The 21,965-nt window shown below is 34.3% G+C and overlaps 2 long non-coding RNA genes across 3 annotated transcripts in view; one reads left to right on the top strand and one right to left on the bottom strand.

The window, feature by feature from the left end:
• The window catches only part of LOC137633440 (uncharacterized), a 376,441-nt gene that overhangs the window by 109,366 nt on the left and 245,110 nt on the right, over positions 1–21,965 (top strand). The gene's annotated exons all lie outside the window — the stretch shown is intronic.
• Positions 939–20,334, bottom strand: LOC137633525 (uncharacterized). Of its 2 annotated transcripts, XR_011042259.1 has the most exons (5): positions 20,263–20,334; positions 11,930–12,113; positions 6,066–6,250; positions 2,661–4,734; positions 939–2,628 (listed from the first exon to the last, which is right to left on the bottom strand). It is a non-coding gene; the product is annotated as an uncharacterized lncRNA (long non-coding RNA). The 2 variants fall into 2 exon arrangements; XR_011042260.1 differs by lacking the exon at positions 11,930–12,113 and having other exon boundaries at positions 20,263–20,330.

Below are 21,965 nucleotides of genomic sequence, written 5' to 3'. Positions count from 1 at the left end.
CAAAACCCTCCTAGCCACTTCACACCAAAACCCTCCTAGCCACTTCACACCAAAACCCTCCTAGCCACTTCATACCAAAACCCTCCTAGCCACTTCACACTAAAGCCTTCCTAGCCTTTCCACACTAAAGCCTTCCTAGCCTTTCCACACCAAAGCTCTCCTAGCCATTTCACACCAAAGTCCTCCTAGCCATTGCACACCAAAGACCTTCTAGCCTTTTCACACCAAAGCTTTCTTAGCCCTTTCACACTAAAGCCTTCCTAGCCTTTTCACACCAAAGCCCTCCGAGCCATTTCACGCCAAAGCCCCTCTAGCAACTTCACACCAAAGCCCCTCTAACCATTTCACACCAAAGCCCTCCTAGCCATTTCACACCAAAGACCTCTTAGCCACTTCACACCAAAACCCTCGTAGCCATTCCACACCAAAGCTCTCGTGGCCATTTCACACCAAAGCCCTCCTAGCCACTTCACACCAAAGCCCTCCTAGCCATTTAACACCTAAGTCCTCCCAGTCATTTCACACTAAAGACCTTCTAGCCATTTCACACCAAAGCCCTCCTAGCCACTTCACACCAAAGCCCTCCTAGCCACTTCACACCAAAGCCCTCCTAGCCACTTCACACCAAAGCCCTCCTAGCCACTTCACACCAAAGCCCTCCTAGCCACTTCATACCAAAGCCCTCCTAGCCACTTCACACCAAAGCCCTCCTAGCCACTTCACACCAAAGCCCTCCTAACCACTTCACACCAAAGCCTTCCTAGCCACTTCACACCAAAGCCCTCCTAGCCACTTCACACCAAAGCCCTCCTAGCCACTTCACACCAAAGCCCTCCTAGCCACTTCACACCAAAGCCCTCCTAGCCACTTCACACCAAAGCCCTCCTAGCCACTTCACACCAAAGCCCTCCTAGCCACTTCACACCAAAGCCCTCCTAGCCACTTCACACCAAAGCCCTCCTAGCCACTTCACACCAAAACCCTCCTAGCCACTTCACACCAAAACCCTCCTAGCCACTTCACACTAAAGCCTTCCTAGCCTTTCCACACTAAAGCCTTCCTAGCCTTTTCACACTAAAGCCTTCCTAGCCTTTCCACACCAAAGCTCTCCTAGCCATTTCACACTAAAGCCTTCCTAGCCTTTCCACACCAAAGCTCTCCTAGCCATTTCACACTAAAGCCTTCCTAGCCTTTCCACACCAAAGCTCTCCTAGCCTTTTCACACTAAAGCCTTCCTAGCCTTTCCACACCAAAGCTCTCCTAGCCATTTCACACTAAAGCCTTCCTAGCCTTTCCACACCAAAGCTCTCCTAGCCATTTCACACCAAAGCCTTCCTAGCCTTTTCACACCAAAGCCCTCCTAACCCTCTCGTCTGCCAACGATCACCTAAAACTATTCACTATTTTGTATCAACCAGCAATGTTCAATTCCTATTTTAATTCTTAGTATTTAAATCTATACCAATCAACAAATCAGCCTTTCGACCTTCCCAGAAGCACAAAGTTTTAGAACCATCTTTCCTAACCTTAAATTTAAGTTTCTCTGACAATATCTAATTAAAATCTGAAAAAACATGTACAATAACTTTTTGATAGGCCTACATTCTATAACTTTTTATTTCATTCATAGTATACTCCTAAAATCCTCTCTATACATTAACTTGATATTGAAGGAGAGAGAGAGAGAGAGAGAGAGAGAGAGAGAGAGAGAGAGAGAGAGAGAGAGAGAGAGAGAGAGATTCAACATGGGGATGTAGGATGGACTTTTCATCAAATACTGAATCTTACAAAATTAAGAATAAAAAGTTGGATAAGTTTTTATACAAAGACATTAAAATATTTACTCTAGATATTTAAATATAGGACCAATGGTGTATTTAAACTTTAGATTGCTTTAAATATAGTTGTTAGTTATCATCCTTTATAAAATTTAAAATACAATGTAGGGGATGCACTATCCAAGGTATATTATTGAAACTAGAAAGGATTTTGTGTTAAGGAACCTCAAGCTTGTAGGACAGAAAGGAAAATTAAAAGGCTGAACATGAACACACTTTGAAATAAGTATTTAAAGCAGCTCAATTTAAATGACAAAAAATAAATAAATTATGTATACTTAAACCTCATTTCCATCAACTGAAAGTTTTGGCATCGGATAATTCAGTAATCTTATATAAACTTAATTCCTAATAGCCTACAATAACACTATAGTTTGAAATTCTCCCAACTAATTTACTAACATGTTCCTATTTCCTCAACTTTGAAAATGATATAGATGACAAACTAAAAACTATTTTGATATCTATATAGATTTTCAAAATCTTACTATAAATACTTCATTCATGAACGTCAAAATTGACAAATAAATTTAGGAAAACATTGTTTCTAGGATCTCATGATTTGAATGGCCACTGGATTAAATCAATCAATCCTGAAGACATCACTAGACTCAAATTTAACTTAAATAGCCCAGCCTCTATCTGAAACAACCCTCCCTCTACTTGAAAGAACTCCTACCTGAAAGAACTCCTACTTGACATATCCCAGCCTCTACTTGAAAGATATCCTACCTGAAATATTCCAGCATCTACCTGAAATAGCTTACTCTCTACGAGAAAGAACTCCTACCTGAAATTACTCCTACCTGAAATTACTCCTACCTGAAATAACTCCTACTTGACATATCCCAGCCTCTACGAGAAAGAACTCGTACCTGAAATAACTCTTACCTGAAATATCCCAGCATCTGACTGAAATAGCCTGCCTTCTACTGAAAAAAAATCCTACCTGAAATAACTCCTACTTGACATATCCTAACTCCTACCTGAAAAAAAACTCCTACATGAAATAACTCCTACATGAAACATCCCACGTTCTACCTTAAATAGCCTGCCCTCTACTGAAAGAACTCGTACCTGAAATGACTGCTACTTGAAATAGCTCACCTTCTACCTGGAAGAACTCCTACCTGAAAGAACTTCTAAATAACTCCTACCTGAATTAACTCATACCCAAAATAACTCCTACCTGAATTAACTCCTATGTGAAATAGCCTAAACCCCTCCCTGAAATATCTTCTATCAGGACTACCAGAAATTTAATGAAAATGAGATATGATTTAGCTTTAAAAGACTTCCAGTTAGCTTATGCAAGATTTCAATCTTGGTTATTGACATGGATTTCTATAGACCTAAATTGATATTTAACTAAATTTTAGTCCTCAACTATTCATTAAAGCAATTTCTATTGGGAATTCAATGTATTAAAACTAAATTCATGAAACAGAAAATGGAAGAAATTAGGTGAATTCGTCAGCTAGCAATTTAACTTGGCACGCTGTCCAAGACTCAAAACTTGAAGTAGACACTTGAATCCATATTATGAAAAGCTAAAAGGGTCAACTTCTTGAACACCCAGGTCCAAAAAGGTGTTCTAGAAGATCCACTTTATCTGCTCCAACTGAAGGACTTGACCAGGAGGGTCTGTATCTCACGTGACGAATCTAGGATAGTCGTTATGTGAATCATCCTTTTCGTTGGAGGGTTTTAAGCATCTTAGGAGAAGGCCGCGTTAACCTGAAAGGCAAAAGTATTAATAGGAACTCTCAGAAAATTGGTAATAAAGTACAAATTTAGTAAACAGTTTTCAGTAAGTTTCATCCAGTAATATATGTTCAGGAAATCAGTTCAATCGAAAACAAATTAGGATATCTCAAGTCCCCAAATGTAGGATATTTTAATCCCCAAAAGTAGGATATTTTAAGCCCCAAAAGTAGGATATTTTAAACCCCCAAAAGTAGGATATTTTAAGCCTCAAAAGTAGTATATTTTAAGATCCAGAACGATTAGAATAATTTAAGCCTCCAAAATTATTATATTCTAAAGACCAACAAATTATTTTGGCGACGAAATTAAAATATTTCAGGACAAAACATTAAGAACTAATAAAAGGATATGCTTGAGTTCCTATGTCAAGTTTTCAACAGTGAATTCACACGAATATGAGTAGAAAGGCCTTTGCTAAACAAAAATTAAACTAGGTTGAATTGACACCTACAGTACAACACACATCACTAACCCCCTACGATAACAATTGAACTTGCTAACTGATTTATGCTAACATGAAAACTTTAACCAAAAAAAAAGTTTAGTTTTGTCATATAAAAGATTTAGAAGTTGGTAATTAATATCATACCTAAACACAGGTATAGAACTCTAAACTTACTTGAGTTTAAAACAATTTTTAAAACAAAAACACTATGAACTTAGTCTGAGCTTTTCAACTAACGGGATTTACTCAAAAGAAAAATCATACAGCAAAAAAACTGTTATGATTCTTTGATCAAATACAGTCTTTGTGAGTCTTATCGATTAAATTTTAATCTAAAGACTGCAATTCCTAAAGAAAATCTCACTAAATGGAAACCCAATATCTACAAATTCTATACATTCATTGGCAGATATTTAATCAGTCTAGTCTGATACGCCATCTCTGTACTCTTGTAACTTCACTCCAGTACCAAATGTCACAACAATATAACCTAGCTTCTGAAAAGCCCTTAACTTTCAAACTAAATTTACCATCCAAATTAAGTTTACTTAACTCTGCTCTTTCAGAAGACGAGAGGATTCGAGGTCTTACAGCAATTTCTCAACTTGTATGACAGCCTTCATTTCCTCTTTCAGTCTTTAGTGTCGTGAATACCGTACCAAGCAAGCAAGCTGGAGCACAAATCTGGAACGAATTGAAAAAAAGCATTTTAGCCACATTTTCCCTTTTGTCTACTTCTGTTCTTGACAAAATTTACCTAAAAATAGTTTAAGAATCCTTCCAAGTTTAAGACACTTATTACCAGTTGACTATCCTATGTCAAAAACTGAGTTTACTAACAGGCATAAAAAAACGAGTTACAAGATATTCATGAAAGCACGAGTAAATACAAAAGTTTTATTTGTTGAGCAAGTCAAAATTCATGAGTAGCATTATTCAATTGTCAAAATACACAAAGACTCAATAAACTATTGGCCAAAAATGACAGGGAACTAGTACACTGAGGAATAGACTTCCTGGAGCGTTTTTACCTTTCTTCGCTAGTTAAAATTTCTGTAAAATTTCACAAATCACAAAGATGGCTGTAGTGCAGTTTCAAAGTAATGTTGAATGTGACTATGGAACGAATTAACCTCCTTAACAAGCTTCCATATATATAACTATATAGAGGGTCCAATTTAGTTTAACAGATTGTGAAAAATTTACAGTAGTGCTATGATACACGAAGTATCTTTTTGTGTGACGTTGTAAATATTCTTGATTATGAAATTTAGTTCTCGTTCAAAGAACTATATATGAACAAATTATCATGATTTATTTTTTTTAAATTGAATACTGGACGTCCAACATATCTAAGAGAATTGCTACATATTGTGCAGCCAACAAATCGTGTTAATACGGGAATAGTTACAGATCATTTCAAATTATTGGAACCTAGATATATGTCTACTGTAGGCTCTGAGAGCCTTTAAATATACGGACCCAAGACTATACAATAAACTCCCACTAGACATTTGAAAGACTATCACAACTTCCCAACTTCTTGAACAAACTCCTTTTTCCTAGAATTATTTTACCAAAAAAAGTCAATTTAAGTTTTGTTGTCCAAAAAAGTAGGTGACTATTATTTAATGTCTAAATGGAGGTCTACAATTAAACTATACTTGAATTTAAATTTTTCTTTTTACAAATATGCATTAATTTAATCAAAGCTTGCCAAATACCATAAATTACTAAAGAGAAAAAAAGCATGAACCAAAAATTTATGATATTTTGATCAAACACAGCTTAAGTGAAATCCTATGAGGCCTTTCACTCCAGTTTCAAATTAAGGACAAAAAACTCACTGAATGGAAAACCAATTTCTAGAAACCCAAAGATCTTAAATATCTACTATTTACTCAGCATAATCTAATATTATTCTGTACTTGATTGGGGAACTTCCTACCAGCACTAAATGTCAGAAATCTAACCTATCTTCTAAAAAGCATAGAACTTTAGAACAAGGATTTTACCATTAATTAAAGCGAAGTTCACAGTATTAGTTCACCCTGGATGGTGTCAGACGTAACTTCGTCTCATACAGAAGACAGAGGTTTCTCTTGTAGCAATTTCTCAACTTGTTGCATGACAGCCTTAGTGTCCTCTTTCAGTCCTCAGTTTCTTATGAATTCAATACCAAGCTAACTGGAGCACAAATCTGGAAAGAATTGAAAAGGACATTATAGAAACATTATCACTTTTGCCTACTGTACTTCAACTAGACTTTTCCCAAAATAGTTGAAGCTTAAGATACTAGTCACTAGTTGACTATCCAATGTCAACAGCTGAGTTGACTGCCAGGCATAAAAAAACTATTTAGTTACAAGAGATTCCTGTTAGCAGGAACAAATACAAGAGGTTTATTCGTTCAACAAGTCATAATTCATTGGTTGTATTAATTAAATTGTCAAAAAACACCACACCTAAAACTATTGTCCACAAATGAGGGGGAACTAGCACACTGAGTAACATACCTACTGAAATTTTTTTGTTTTACTTTAATAGTCAAAATTTCAGTAAAATATCACAAATTACAAAGATTGTTATACTGCAGTATAACAGTTATAGATGTAGTCAAAGTTATAGTTATAGACTGTGAACGCAAAAGTGGGTTCATACTTTATAACATGTATCCCTGGAGTGAACGAAATGGAGGAACAAAAACAAGGGTGGGGGGGGGGGGAATGTTTGTTTCAATCTTCTATGTAAATGAAGTAACGTTAGGCGGTTCTGGGATAACTAAAGAAATCTATATATTATGCTATATAAAGCCAATGCGTGGCTGCAAGAATTGTTAAACTCATTATTATTATTATTATTATTATTATTATTATTATTATTATTATTATTATTATTATTACTTGTGAAGCTACAACCCTAGTTGGAAAAGAAGGATGCTTTAAGCCTGAGGGCTCCTACAGGGAAAATAGCCCAGTGAGGAAAGGAAAAGTAATTAACAATTAAAATAAAATATTTTAAGAACAATGAGATTAGAATAAATTTTTCATATATAAACTATAAAAACATAAACAAGAGGAAGAGAAACAAGAAAGAATAGTGTGCCCGAGTGTACCCTCAAGCAAGAGAACTCTAACCCAAGACAGTGGAAGACCATGGTACAGAGGCTATGGCACTGTCCTACCTGCAGCAATTCATGTGACAGATTTCCTAAAAATGGTTTTGAGCACAATATCCACATTAACGAGTTCACATTTTGGTTATTATGGTAAGTTTTAATAAATTACTTTGATTTTATGATTAAGTGTTTTATTAAGCTTTAAACTATCACCTAAAGATCCTCGCTTAGGGTGGTGGATCTTCAGACGAGAAAATTTAAGATAGTGGATCTTCAGGTGATCCAAAAATCAAATAAACTTATTTTTAAAAGTAAGTTTGGCTACTAAGGATAACGCCAGTCGAGTCTGTCTCTCTTTCCAAAACCAAGCAGAAATAACTTTGGACAACCGATAACCGATTGTCCGGCTTGCATTGGCCAAACAGTGGACAAGTCCAGTCGTCATTTTCAGTGAAGTGTTATGTTATAATGACCTCAGAAATATGTCACTAAAGAATAAGGCAAACTGAGACAATGACAAAGTTCATCATGAACATTGTCATCACCTGTGTTATTTCCTGGATTGACTATTGAAACTCGCTATCTTACCATCTCAAATGACAACTTAAGATATTATGATCTTGTCTAACTTATTCTTGAACTCGTTTACCTAAGTGTTACTGTTCACTACATCCGCTGGAAGTCTATTCCAAGAATTTGCTATTTTGTATGTAAAGAAATTTCCACTTTGAGTGGTGTCGTACCTTTTCAATTCCAGTTTGTGTCCGTTACTTCTGAGCTGATTTGAATGAGCTATAGTTGTTCTTTAGACTATCACAAAGTTATTGAGAGAGAGAGAGAGAGAGAGAGAGAGAGAGAGAGAGAGAGAGAGAGAGAGAGAGAGAGAGAGAGAGAGAGAGAGAGAGAGAGAGAGAGAGAGAGTCCTATAGTGATAAGGGTTCCCCTGTGTGATAGGACGACGAAACCAGCCCTTGAAGTTCAAGTTTTACAGAATATTCTAATCAAACAATGGCTAATTACTGTTTACTTTTTATCTTGCAAGACTGCTATTATTATCAATACATAATTGTAAACGACATTCACTAATTTACAAAACATAATTAATTTAAGATGTCAAAACCAATTAAATGATAAAAACTAAATGAAGGGTTTTCATCTAATGACACTCTAATCTAAGTTATCCCAACCACGAATAAGAAAAATATTTATAATAAAATAATTTCCATCCAAAAACTTATTCAAAACTTTATATTTCTTATTGAATTTAAAACTTGATAATTATCACAGCATTTCGAATTCACCAATATTCAATGTTTTTTTTTTTTTTTTTTTTTTTTTTTTTTTTTTTTTTTTTTTTTTTTTTTTTACGCAATTGTGGTATTTTAACAAACATCTATTAAGTACTTATGATACGATAAACTGATTTTGTAGGTCCTGTAGAGAGTAGGGTTCCCCTGCGTGATAGGATCAGGAGAACAGCACTATAAGTAAGTAAGCAAGCAAGTAAGAAAGTAAGCAAGTAAACAAGCAAGTAAGCAAGTAAACAAGCAAGTAAGAAAGTAGGTAAATAAGCAAGCAAGTAAGTAAGCAAGTAAGAAAGTAAGTAAATAAGTAAGCAAGCTAGCAAGTAAGAAAGTAAGCAAGTAAGCAAGCAAGCAAGCAAACAAGCAAGCAAGCAAACAAGCAAGTAAGCAAGTAAGCAAGCAGGTAAGAAAGTAAGTAAGCAAGTAAATAAGAAAGCAAGCGAGTAAGCAAGCAAGAAAGCAAGCAAGAAAGTAAGCAAGCAAGCAAGCAAGAAAGTAAGCAAGCAAGCAAGAAAGCAAGTACAGTAAACAAGCAATCAAACAAGTAAGAAAGCAAGAAAGCAAGTAAACAAGCAATCAAGCAAGTAAGAAAGCAAGAAAGCAAGTAAACAAGCAATCAAGCAAGTAAGAAAGCAAGAAAGTAAGAAAGTAAGCAAGCAAGCAAGCAATAAAGCAAGCAAGCAATAAAGCAAGCAAGCAAGAAAGCAAACAAGTAAGCAAGTAAGAAAGTAAGCAAGCAAGTAAGAAAGTAAGAAAGTAAGCAAGTAAGAAAGTAAGTAAGCAAGTAAGCAAGCAAGTAAGAAAGTAAGCAAGTAAGCAAGCAAGCAAGAAAGTAAGCAAGCAAGCAAGAAAGTAAGCAAGTAAGAAATTAAGAAAGTAAGCAAGTAAGAAAGTAAGCAAGTAAAAAATTAATCAAGTAAGCAAGTAAGAAAGTAAGCAAGCAAGTAAGAAAGTAAGCAAGTAAGAAAGTAAGAAAGTAAGCAAGCAAGAAAGCAAGCAAGAAAGAAAGCAAGCAAGTAAGCAAGCAAATAAGCAAGCAAATAAGAAAGTAAGCTCGCAAGAAAGAAAGTAAGCAAGCAAGTAAGAAAGCAAGTAAACAAGCAATCAAGCAAGTAAGAAAGTAAGAAAGCCAGCAAGCAAGAAAGTAAGCAAGTAAAAAAGCAAGCAAGAAAGTAAGCAATAAAGCAAGCAATAAAGCAAGTAAGCAAGCAAGCAAGAAAGCAAGCAAGCAAGCAAGCAAGCAAGCAAGAAAGCAAGTAAGAAAGTAAGAAAGCAAGCAAGCAAGCAATAAAGCAAACAAGTAAGCAAGCAAGCAAGCAATAAAGCAAACAAGTAAGCAAGCAAGCAAGCAAGAAAGTAAGCAAGCAAGCAAGCAAGAAAGCAAGTAAGCAAGCAATCAAGAAAGTAAGAAAGCAAGCAAGAAAGTAAGTAAGCAAGCAAGCAAGAAAGTAAGTAAGCAAGCAAGCAATCAATAAAGCAAACAAGTAAGCAAGCAAGCAAGCAAGTAAGAAAGCAAGTAAGCAAGCAATCAAGAAAGTAAGAAAGCAAGCAAGCAAGCTAGCAAGCAAGAAAGTAAGCAAGAAAGCAAGTAAGCAAGCAAGCAAGAAAGCAAGCAAGCAAGCAAGCAATCAAGAAAGCAAGCAAGCAAGAAAGAAAGCAAGCAAGCAAGTAAGCAAGCAATCAAGAAAGTAAGAAAGTAAGAAAGCAAGCAATAAAGTAAGCAAGTAAGAAAGTAAGCAAGCAAGCAAGAAAGTAAGCAAGTAAGAAAGTAAGCAAGCAAGCAAGAAAGTAAGCAATAAAGCAAGCAAGCAATAAAGCAAGCAAGTAAGAAAGTATGAAAGTAAGCAAGTAAGAAAGTGTGCAAGCAAGCAAGCAAGAAAGCAAGTAAGCAAGCAAGAAAGAAAGTAAGCAAGCAAGAAAAAGAAAGAAAGAAAGTAAGAAAGTAAGTAAGTAAGTAAGAAAGTAAGTAAACAAGCAAGCAAGCAAGTAAGCAATCAAGTAAATAAGTAAGCAAGCAGCAAGTAAAAAAAGCAAGCAAGCAAGTTAGTAATCAAGCAAACAAGCTAGTAAGTAAGTAAATGAGCAAGAAAGCAAGTAATATATTTGACGAAATCTGAAGTACATTCATTCTTTTTATAATCACCAGCATAATGTCCACAGATTCCGGTATTTCTAATGTCATAATACATGTGTCCACCTTACGTAAAAAGGACACAATTTGGTAGTAGGATGACTGATCATACCAAAAGATTTGAACATTTAATGTCACTTCTCCCTTTACGGAAAGAATTGCCTTTTTAACCTCAAGTTTCTTTGCATAGTTCACAGCCAGACAACACTGTTTCCAGCAAAAGTGGACAAAAGCGTTTATCCCCAAATTGGCCAAGTAAAAAACAAACAAAAGGGTTTCTATACTTTGCTGATAAACAGCACATGATAATACGCCACTGTTGATCACAAAAAACGTATATTACCGGCGGGAAACTAACAAACGAACATGCTAAAAGTTGGTAAATAATCCCAGTAAAAAAAGTAATTTCCTATTTCTTTTAACATCCTAAATGTTCCGTAAAAATGCGTAATAAGTTGTTATATTATTGTTATTATTATTAATAATATTGTTATTGTTGTTAAGCTAGAAATGTGGAGCAAAGCACAAGAAGATCAAGGCATTAGACTAGCCGAAAAAGACAATTTTAATGGATGGTAGAAGGAAGACAGGGTACAATGAAACTGGGTTTGGGTGACATCAAGAAAGTTGGATTTTGTACTTAGAATCAAATTAACAATTAACTATACAAATAGAAGGGGATCAGTACAAAGGTTACAAAGGTTAAAGGAATGTTTTATAGAAGTGACATTAGATCTGCAATGGTTTTTTAGGGGGGGACGACACACTAGTGATTTAGAAGGCACAAGATAGGAAAATGGAATTGGTAAAAATATGAATGTTGAAATGGATGTGCAGAGTTGAAAATTAATATAAGGGGCCAAGTGAATGTTGTGGGAGTTGCTTACATATTGAGAGGGCCATTTTATAAAGTGAGAAAAGTGGCAAAAATTTGGATAAAGTTAATAAACGTGAAAAAAGTGGCTGTGTTAATATTCTGGGAAGTACTAGTTGAGATGTCTGTGAAATTGTGAGAATGAAAACGTGAGAAGAGACAAAAGCCAGGATGAAGTTGGAATAACATCTTTTATACTACAAGCAAATGAATGTATCGTATTGGTAGTTAAAGCACAGAATATGGGAATAAAAATTGCACTTGGTCTATAAACACTGGACACAGGATGTACATTGGGACTGGCAGGAAGAATTTAACCAAACACTTTGAAATTTGGTATTAAAAAGTTATTTAAAGATTGAATGATACTTCAACAGCCTGAAAAGCAGGAGTGTTCCATTTTAAATGTTCTTACATACTTAAAAAAATATCTTATTGAGTTAACCCCTTACCTATAATTAATGCAGTGAATATCTACAGCTCGACTGCAGGAGAGAGTCGGAAAGAGAGAGGAATGGAGAGCCATGATTGCCGATCTCTTTGGGATATTGATACACCTGCACGATGATGATGATGATTATTATTTTTGTAGAGTCTTGTGGTCTTTAAAAAGATCACCATCATCTTGACCAGCCTCTGATGAAATAAAGAGAAATGAATTAATATTCTAGTAATTTAATTTATTAATACAATCATTCCATATACAACAACATTTATAGTATTGAGAGAGAGAGAGAGAGAGAGAGAGAGAGAGAGAGAGAGAGAGAGAGAGAGAGAGAGAGAGAGAGAGCTTTAGTATTTAACTGATTATCACAATTAAAATGGAAAACAAATGTATAAAGAAACTCATTTTCCACTCAAATAATCTCAAGGTTCCTTTTCAGTTGACTCAATATATTCACTATTTTTCAATTTACTACAACAACCAAGTTCCTCGTTGCTCAATCCTCAACACTGAATAAAGTCACAAGGTGTAAGGCAATGTGATCTCCAGCATTTTCATTATCAACTAATAAATGGGACAACTTCTTTGGTTGGCAAAAGTACTTTTCTTAACTTTATGCTTAAGCTTCTTTTCGTAACTCTCTACAGCTCAACAAATGTTCTGTTGTATTATTTGTTTCTTTGAAAAACTCACAAAGCCTATCATTTTCATTCCTTTTTTTACATTTTCTATTGAAGCCATTCTGTCTTGTTTCTCTTCTTATAGTTATTTTGAAATTTTTATCCTCTTGTTTTTTTCAAGTTTTTATAGTTTATATAGGGAAGGTTTATTTTAATATTATTATTGTTCTTAAACTTCTCACTGGGCTATTTTCCCTGTTGGAGAGTTTGGGCTTATAGCATCCTGCTTTTCCAACTAGGGTTGTAGCCTAATAATAATAATAATAATAATAATAATATCGTATTCATCCGCGATTGGTTGTTAACGGTAGTTTTCTCAGTGCTGATTCCACCTATGTAATCCATCCTGCTATTCCCTTTTACAAACAACTTTGTTATTTCTGTTTCCCTTTTCCTATATATCTATAGCAATTTATATTTTCCTTTAACCTTCTATTTCGATTTTTAGTTTTTACTTTTTATCTCCTATCTCTTCAATTTCGTTAACATACTTGTATATTTCTAAATGATTTCTACTTAACATAGACCATATAGTTCCCTTATTTTGTCTTCCATTGTCTCTTCAACTAACTTTATCTGTTATCTTATGTAATGATGTTTTGAAAACGCATCACCTTTTCTTACTATTCTATTCTCTCTCCTGTCCAAATGTTTGTTCTCACTATCAACCCTAAAATAAGGTTTGGTTGCAACTTGTTCAAATATTCCTTTAATAATCTTGAACCGAAGTCTATCTAACATTATAAGATAATAGGTCTCAATATTTGGTAACAATGTAGGTACCACTGCAGTCTCTATATCTTTATATTTTCACCTTCAATGTCAATTATCCAACTCTGTTATAACGTCTCCATACTTCCTAACTTGTTGTTCTAAGTATTTTTACTTCTCTTTAGCTAATGCTAAAACTATGGTCTCATTTTTCCAGTAGTTAAAATGACACTTATGAAGTGAATGAATAATAAAATGGAATCCATAAAATCATGTTTTAAAAACTATACATAAGTTACCAGTGAACAGGTTACAATGAAAGTATAAGTCCCATAAATCACCAAATTGAATTTTAGGTTTTTGGAAATACCTGTGAAAAAATATGAAGGGAAACTTAAATTAAAAAGGTAATAAAAAGACGAGTTTCAAATAAAAAAAACTGGGATAATGTTTAACGTAATATGGAAGTTCACTGAATATAGTTTACTCAAAAAAAAAAAAAAGAAAAAAAAAACTAAAAAACTCAACAATCATCATCTCTATCTCGTCTTAGCAAAGAAAAATAAGAATTAGGTATAAACATTGGTTCCCCGGATCAACTTGCAAAAATACCAAAAATACCTTTGCAAAGTGATTGAGTTTATATCAGTCAACTCGAATAAAAAAGGAACATTTACAGCGTTCATTTCGACAGGTCTCTCTCTCTCTCTCTCTCTCTCTCTCTCTCTCTCTCTCTCTCTCTCTCTCTCTCTCTCTCTCATCCATTGAATTTGGGATTTACGGCCGTGTTCTCGGGCCGGGATGGCCATTCAAATATGAGTAAATGTGGGAAAACGAAAGTTATATTCTGAGGTAAAAACTGAATGAGGGTTTAGCTAAGCGCCAACGTGATATTGTAGAAGCTATTTAGTAATGCCTACAGTGCACCACGTGGAGTGCACTAAAACAAACTTTCCCCACACTTACGTATTCATAGCCTATGTTACGTAGCAGTTAAAGCACAACTAACTAGAGGGGCACTCAGTAGAGCGCAGAACTCCGTCACGGTAGCTTATTTCTCAACCTTTGACCTTAACATGTATAAGAGTGAATTTTCATATCTGAAATATGAACCAAGTTTAAAGTTTCTGTGGCAACGATGTCCAAACTTATGGTTTATTACGTGAATTGGACATTTTGCTTGACCTCTGACCTTCCAAATTTTAATTATTTCCATCTCTTTACATAACAGTTAATCCCTTAAAGTTTCATTACTCCACGATGAAAATTGTGGCCATGAAGCTGTTCACAAACAAACACACACACATAAACAGGGGGGTAAAACATAACCTCCTTCCAACTTCGTTGGGGGAGGTAGTAATAGGGTGCTGGGGGTTAGGGGTGAAGCCCCAGTTAATAACAGAACGAAGAAAAACGTAGTTAATAACAATTTCGCCACATTGAGGATATTTTCGATAACATTTCTACGGGTTAGAATTCAAAATATAATTATGTTTCCAATTTATATTCAACAGTAAATTTCGTAAATGCATGTTTTGCACGTCTTGGTCGGAGGGGGGGGGGGGTGTTGAGACAGTGCGTCCACACTGCCATATGCTTACAGGATTTGTGATTAAATATAAATACATTTTGAGTTAAACTATTTGGGAATGAATTTGGGGATTGAATGAATCTCAAATGTCTCTAAGAGAGAGAGAGAGAGAGAGAGAGAGAGAGAGAGAGAGAGAGAGAGAGAGAGAGAGAGAGAGAGAGAGATTATATAACAAGGCATTGTCACTTTCCCTTGCCATGCATGAGTGGCTTTAAAACCTATTAAGACTCGTGACATACAGATAAATTTTATGCCTAATGGCATCTTGGCTTTGCTATTCAGTAGAGTTCGTTACATAGTTGAATCACTGGACTATAACTTGTCTCTCTCAGTGGAAATCCCTTAGAAATATTGCTTTCGTAAAGAAATATCTGGAAGGGCATTGATAAGAAACTCAGATTAACTGAGTTGTTGTCAGGATCGTCTACACTAACTATCTATTACAACATAATGGAAGTGTAACATAAGTTGTAAATCATAATAAACAGAGGAGAAAGATTAATAACACACTACTGACTAAACAACACTGCCTTGCCTATTAACCTTGGAATTAATTAAAGATATTACACGAGACTCATCAAATTATCATAATTGGACGTCCAACACAAATAAGATAATTGTTATACATCGTGCAGGTAACAAATCATGGACACAAGAATATTTATGAGTTGATGAGCTTTCAAATATGCGTTCTTAAGTTTGTATACCAAGTACTCAATCTACATCCAAAGGGAAGGTGATATTAAGGCTTTCAAAAGAAAATGAAGACTTTTAAATTTATGAAATTTAACAATCAACGAAGATTACGCAGTATGATATTCTTAGTAATTGAGAATATTTACAACAAACAAATCATGTAGGTCCTTCAGTGCACCGGAGATTTTCCCTGTGATACAGGATAAATTAGAAACAACTATTTAAGTAAGTAGGTGGTGATGAATGGAGGAAGTATTGAATTATAAGCTCAAGATAGAGACGACTGGCAAAAAATAACCGTGGCCTTTTGCGTCAATAGGCCTAGGAGGAGATGATGGTGATAAAACAGAAAAATATCTAAATTCCTTTTCAATACTGTCGTCACCAAACGTTTTACCTGGTCTCCACAAGGCACTAGAAGAGTTGGAAGACCCAGACCTACATAGGTTTAAAGGTTTAACGGCCGCTCATGAATGGTAAGGGCAAGGGACAGGGACATTGCCATATCGTGCAGGACAATGCTCTAGTCTAAAGACTGACCTTATAAACATATGATCAACACCAATCCTCCTCTCCACCCAAGCTAGGACCAAGAAGGGCCCGGCAATGGCTGCTGATGACTCAGCAGATAGACTTATAGGCTGCGCTCCCTCAAACCGCCATCCTTAGCTCACAAAAATGGTGAGGTTGCAGCAACCAGAGAAACTATAGATTTTGAGCGGGACTTGAATCCCAGAATGGCGTTCGCCAGTCAGTTATTTGAAGTAGATGATGAATGGAGAGGAATTGAAATAAAAGCTCAAAATAGAGACGACTGTCAAATAGATGTAGGAGGAGATGGTGACATTTTGCGTTTAAGAAATGAAAGAGCAAAAACCGAGAATTAACAAAAAATTTAAAGAAATAAAAACTCGTCTTGTTAATGGAATAATGACTCAACTGGGGTATGGATTTTGTTATCTAAGAACAGGAATTCCAATTAACGATCATAGTGTGGCCTCAATTTCACTTGGAGTATTCTATAGATGTCCACCCAATACCCAGGTGAAAACCCATTTGAATTTGTAAATATCCCAATGAACATAAAACAGGAATATATACAAAAGCTAAATCGTATTTCAGTTTCAAAACCAAAACGATAAGTATTGAAAATTCACTTATTGGGAGAAGTAAACAAGAGAACATTGACAATCATCAGTACGGGCTAGACCACACACTAACCACAAACAAAAGGATTATTATAAACAAAGGCAATTTGTGAATATATTCTAGATAAAACCACGATTATTGCAAGATGAGCAACACATCTGAGATCGCCAACATATCCTATGAACACAAATATGCGATTCAACATAGACACGTACTATAGAATTCTACAATTGTGGAACCAATACTGAGATAACACTTTTCGATTAGTTTTGTACTGCATTGCCAAATGGGAACATTCAGTTCAATACGTTCCCCAGTATCTGTCAAATTTGTACGTGAAGTTAAATTAACATTTATAACTGTTATAACATCTAAAAAAAAAAAAAAAAAAAAAAAAAAAAAAAAAAAAAGTGTTTTTTCAGGGTTAAAACTCAACAGAAGCATTGTCCATTATAACCACTTTGAGACAGGTCAAACATATTTTTGTTGTTGGTTATTCTAGATCAGTTAAAACAACACATTTCTTTACACAGAAAATACTTTTATATCAATATACTATTTTTATTACTAAACTCTCTCATCTTGCCACAACCACAAACATTGAAAAAATCGAAACAAGTTACATATAAATTTTCGCTCCTTCGAATAAAGTTTTAGTCCACTAATGGTCAGACAGTATTGACGTTTGAAGCAATCGTCAACAGGATATTGCTGACAGAAATGTTCATATAAAACTACTCATTTCTTATTTAAGTGATTAAAAAATAACAAATGTAAAACAAAAACTTATTTCCTTAATATGAAACGAAAATAAGGCTTCCTATTTTCATATTAAAAACTGATTTTCTTTCAAAACTTCACAGACAACAAAGTACAAATATTTACAATACCACTTTTGCCTTACTGGTCGAAAAACAGACAATGAAATCTCCCCCTCTTTGATTACACTAAGAGTTTAGAGAATGATAAGACATCATTGATTGGAGCTTAATAGAAAATAAATCGTATCAATAAATGCTTTCCTAAATATATTCTCTCTTATCAGAATTACACAAGAAATTCGTCCTAATTTCTTACGATTACGTATGAAAACTTGCAAGGAAAAATGCGATACCTAAATCGTGGCTTTGTTTGAAAATGAAATAAATTGAAAATAAACATGAAACGTGTTTTATGCAAAATACCTTAGACTCTGTATACAATAAACGGACCTATATATGAAAAGCTATTTATAGTATCTAGTTAATTAGATTTATGAATTTTTCAGGAAAATCCATGTTTATTAACATATGTAATAATAATAATAATAATAATAATAATAATAATAATAATAATAATAATAATAATAATAATAATAATAATGAACAAGTTGAGCAACTCGTGCAAGACTGCCCATATCACCTAGAAACGTAAGCATAATTTAACAAAGAAGTACTCTTGAATTCGGTTCCTAAATTCTAACTTGAAATAAAAATTGTCACTGCTGTATGATGTCACAGCCTACATTCCACGATTGTGGAATCAATGCTCGAAAACTTTTGCGTCATTCTTTCCTACAATTTCAAATGTGAACAGTCAATTCATTGAAAATATGTAGGCCTTTAAACTAACATAATAATTGTTGCAGCATCTCCACTCATTCTCTCATGGTTAAAAAACAGAACTGATCCTTCATAACCACTACTAATTCAAAATATTTTTGCTGATAATCATTAAAGAGTTAAAGTCTCGCCTTCGATTCAAATTGTCCAAATCCACAAAGTATTAAAGACAGCATCGACATTTCAGGCAATCATGGCATCACTAATAACCATTTTTTCATAAATTAATATTGTCGCAAATAAAGCTAATCATCATTTAGTAACAAAATTAATTAATGCAGAATAAAGCCAACCTTTTACCTTGATACTGAAGGAAGACTTAATATTAATTACTGAATAAGGCTTTCCATTTACAGACTAAATTTTTTTGAAAATTCACTGACAACGAGTAGGTCCGTCCTCTTAAACGAAGAACAAATATACAGAAAACCAGTTCTGTCTGGTTGGTCGAAAAACAGGCAAGGAACCCCCCCCCCCCCTTACAGTAAGAGTTTAGTCATTACTAATGAGGTAATTAGGCAATTATACGTCCGCTAATGGACGAGGAAAAAAAATAGGGTTGCTATCAAAATAGATCGTTTCTATAAAGGTTTTCACAAGAATAATTTCTAAAAATCTGAATAAAAAAAGCCGTGTTCCTACTTGTGCTTTTATCACAGTAATTTACTGCTTTCTTTTAACTTGGATTTAAATATATTGGCAGTATAGGGTACCTTAAGATCAAAACTAAGCCTCTTTTTTTACCAGACACTTCTGTGTAAGTGCATTTGCTGAGCTGATATGAGGCTGACTTTTGTGACTTACAAATAATTTATATCTTGGGATACACTTCCAAATATTTGATATTTTAATGGATTTGATGCTTAGAGAGAGAGAGAGAGAGAGAGAGAGAGAGAGAGAGAGAGAGAGAGAGAGAGAGAGAGAGAGAGAGAGAGAGAGAGAGAGCTTAATTGGTGGGAGTGGCTGGCCAAAGACTTTCAAACTAATGGAAGTGAGGCGATGGTTGTTCCTTAAAGCAAAATAATTGTATATATTTGTCATAAGGATTATATGTATTTGTATTCAAATGAATGATATATGTGAATTCATACAGCATGTGTATGCAAAATTATATCAAATCATTTATTTTTCTGTATTAGTAAAATAAAGAATGTGTGAATGTAGAGTTGTCCAATAGAATGTATTTTAGCTAATTAGCAAATAATTTTCTAACACACATCACCTGAAACTCTCTTTTCCTCCTTACACTTTTGTAATGAAAATAATTTGCACAAATCACAGTTTTCACTATAGTTTACACCATCATATTCACAACTTTTAAAATGTGAAAAATAAATAATCATATTTCTTACCAGATTAAATCAAAGTATGTGATTAAAAAGTTCTGTCGGTTTTTAATAAAACATTTTGCCAATATTAAAATGGTAGGCCTACGACCCTCTATTTTAACCACGGGAACAAAAATTCCATAAAAAGTATATGACATTTGATTTGCATTCTAAAATCTAGGCCTACAGCTACTGGGATTAGTATTATCTCAATTCCTTCTTATAGTAACAACTTCAATTATAGGTGATTACAGATTCCTTAACTGGAACTATAACCACACAGAGACTACAGTTATACACCATCTCATTAATTGAAAGTTAAAGCCACATCTGGAAACAATCTCATTTAATAACCACTCACTGATTAATGGTATTACCAACACAAGCTAAAAAGACCACTTTTGAGAAATGTCTTTTATAAAGTTTCTTCACCAATAAAAGACCCTTAAAGAAATTCGATGGTTTAACACATGGAAACCTACAACACATATAATATATTCGAATCTCCAGTATTTTGAGTCATTAAAGATACCACGAGAACATAATAAAATCAATGAAACCTTGTAAAATGTGTCCCTCCTTACCTAATGAAGCCTTCACTGTTTGCAGGATCACAAGTTAAAAGACGAGACTTTGCTTGGTTCCTTCTTCCTCTCTCTCTCGTCTGAGAAATGAATCTTCTTCTACAGTCTACACAGTCAGGAACATCCCTAGACAATCCCTAAAAGTTCCCCAGACCAGAAGTAATTTCTCCAGACATTTTTCAACACAATTAAATTTACAGTCTATTAAATGCTGTACAGTGTACTCCTGTATCTTCTGTAATTATAATCTATTCTGTTTTTATTTCTAATTGTTCCCATTGTGAAACAACATACAGTATATTTTGTTTTATTAATGATGATTTTATGCTCTGATTTCAGTTTGTGCTCTAAAAGATATATTAATAAAGTTCTAATTGCAATGAATGGTATACCATAGGAAAACAATAAAACTTAATTAAGTCATTCACTTTCATTATAAGTTTTAATGAAGACTGGATAATTATTCATGAGTATTTAGATAATGTTTTACATTTACCAGATTTAAGGGAGTTCCTACACTCAATGTCCCCAAAACCTTTACAAATTCCGAGATTTGGGGACAAATTCCCAAAAGTTGTCCCCCTAGTTAAGGAAGTGTTTTAACCAATCGGAGACCTCCACCATAGCCTGCGTTCTATAGCCTTTTCATCAGCTAAAATTATAGTATTTTGCTTAAGATATATTTAAATATTCTTCTAATAGATTAATTGAATTATAATAGGAATTCAGGAGATATTCGTATGAATTTATTTTGATATTTAATTGATATTCAGTATACGAGCGAAATTTATAAGCAAGTTACCCCTAGATTAGTGGCCTTAAGAAAAAGAAAACGGTACAACTTTTGATTTAGAGAAAACTTTATTTAAGGGTAACTATAATATATTTAACGACCACGAATATTTTTTTGTATTTATATAGGAAGTCATTTTAACAAATTTCAAACGTTAATGCCTCTAAGAATATTATCTTCCATAACTTATATAATTGTGTGATATAGCATGAGTAAGATTTACTTGAGAATAATAAAAATATCACCATAAAATGAAAGTAAATGGTATTTTAAGATCTAGGACTTGTAGTTTGGCTATAGACTCCATATAAACCTGCATTAGCCTATGTTTGTTTTGCTATGTTTACAAATATTTACCTTTTAAATGAAGGGAGATGTTATGTAATTACCCTTCTGATTGAGGGTATTCTCACAGGACGTTGGTGGTCGACCTGTCTTGGGAGAGCCCTTGCTGTGATACCTTGATCCATGCTAAAGAAAGACCACCTGCTCTCCAGCCTCCGGCCTCACCTCTCTCTTTTATTTTATAGTAAATTATACAATGTCATATCAAAAAAACACTCAAAACCAGCCACATCTAAAACCAAAAGCTTTAGCTACAATTCCATAAAATTTCAAGACTGAAAATCAGCCACGTTTAAAACCTAGACTTTCTTGTTCACACAAGACATCTAAAATAAGGATCCATTAATCGTAAAATATGTGAGTGAACTTACCAACAAGACAACACTCAACCAAGCAACAACATTTAGATCTCAATATTCCCAAAGCGACCAGTACGAAATACAGTAAGCAACTGTTCACCTATAACCCCCTTTTTGTCAGGCAATTAGCAAGCTGGTATGATCCTGGTTAACAGTTGACTTGTTTTACGTCATTTTTCAACATCTCCTTTATTGCCCCAAGATTG

This window comes from Palaemon carinicauda, chromosome 43 (genome assembly GCF_036898095.1).
Source record: "Palaemon carinicauda isolate YSFRI2023 chromosome 43, ASM3689809v2, whole genome shotgun sequence".
Lineage (NCBI taxonomy): Eukaryota > Metazoa > Arthropoda > Malacostraca > Decapoda > Palaemonidae > Palaemon > Palaemon carinicauda.
The sequence above is the reverse complement of the archived record's forward strand: the minus strand, read 5'-3'. Positions and strand labels throughout refer to the sequence as shown.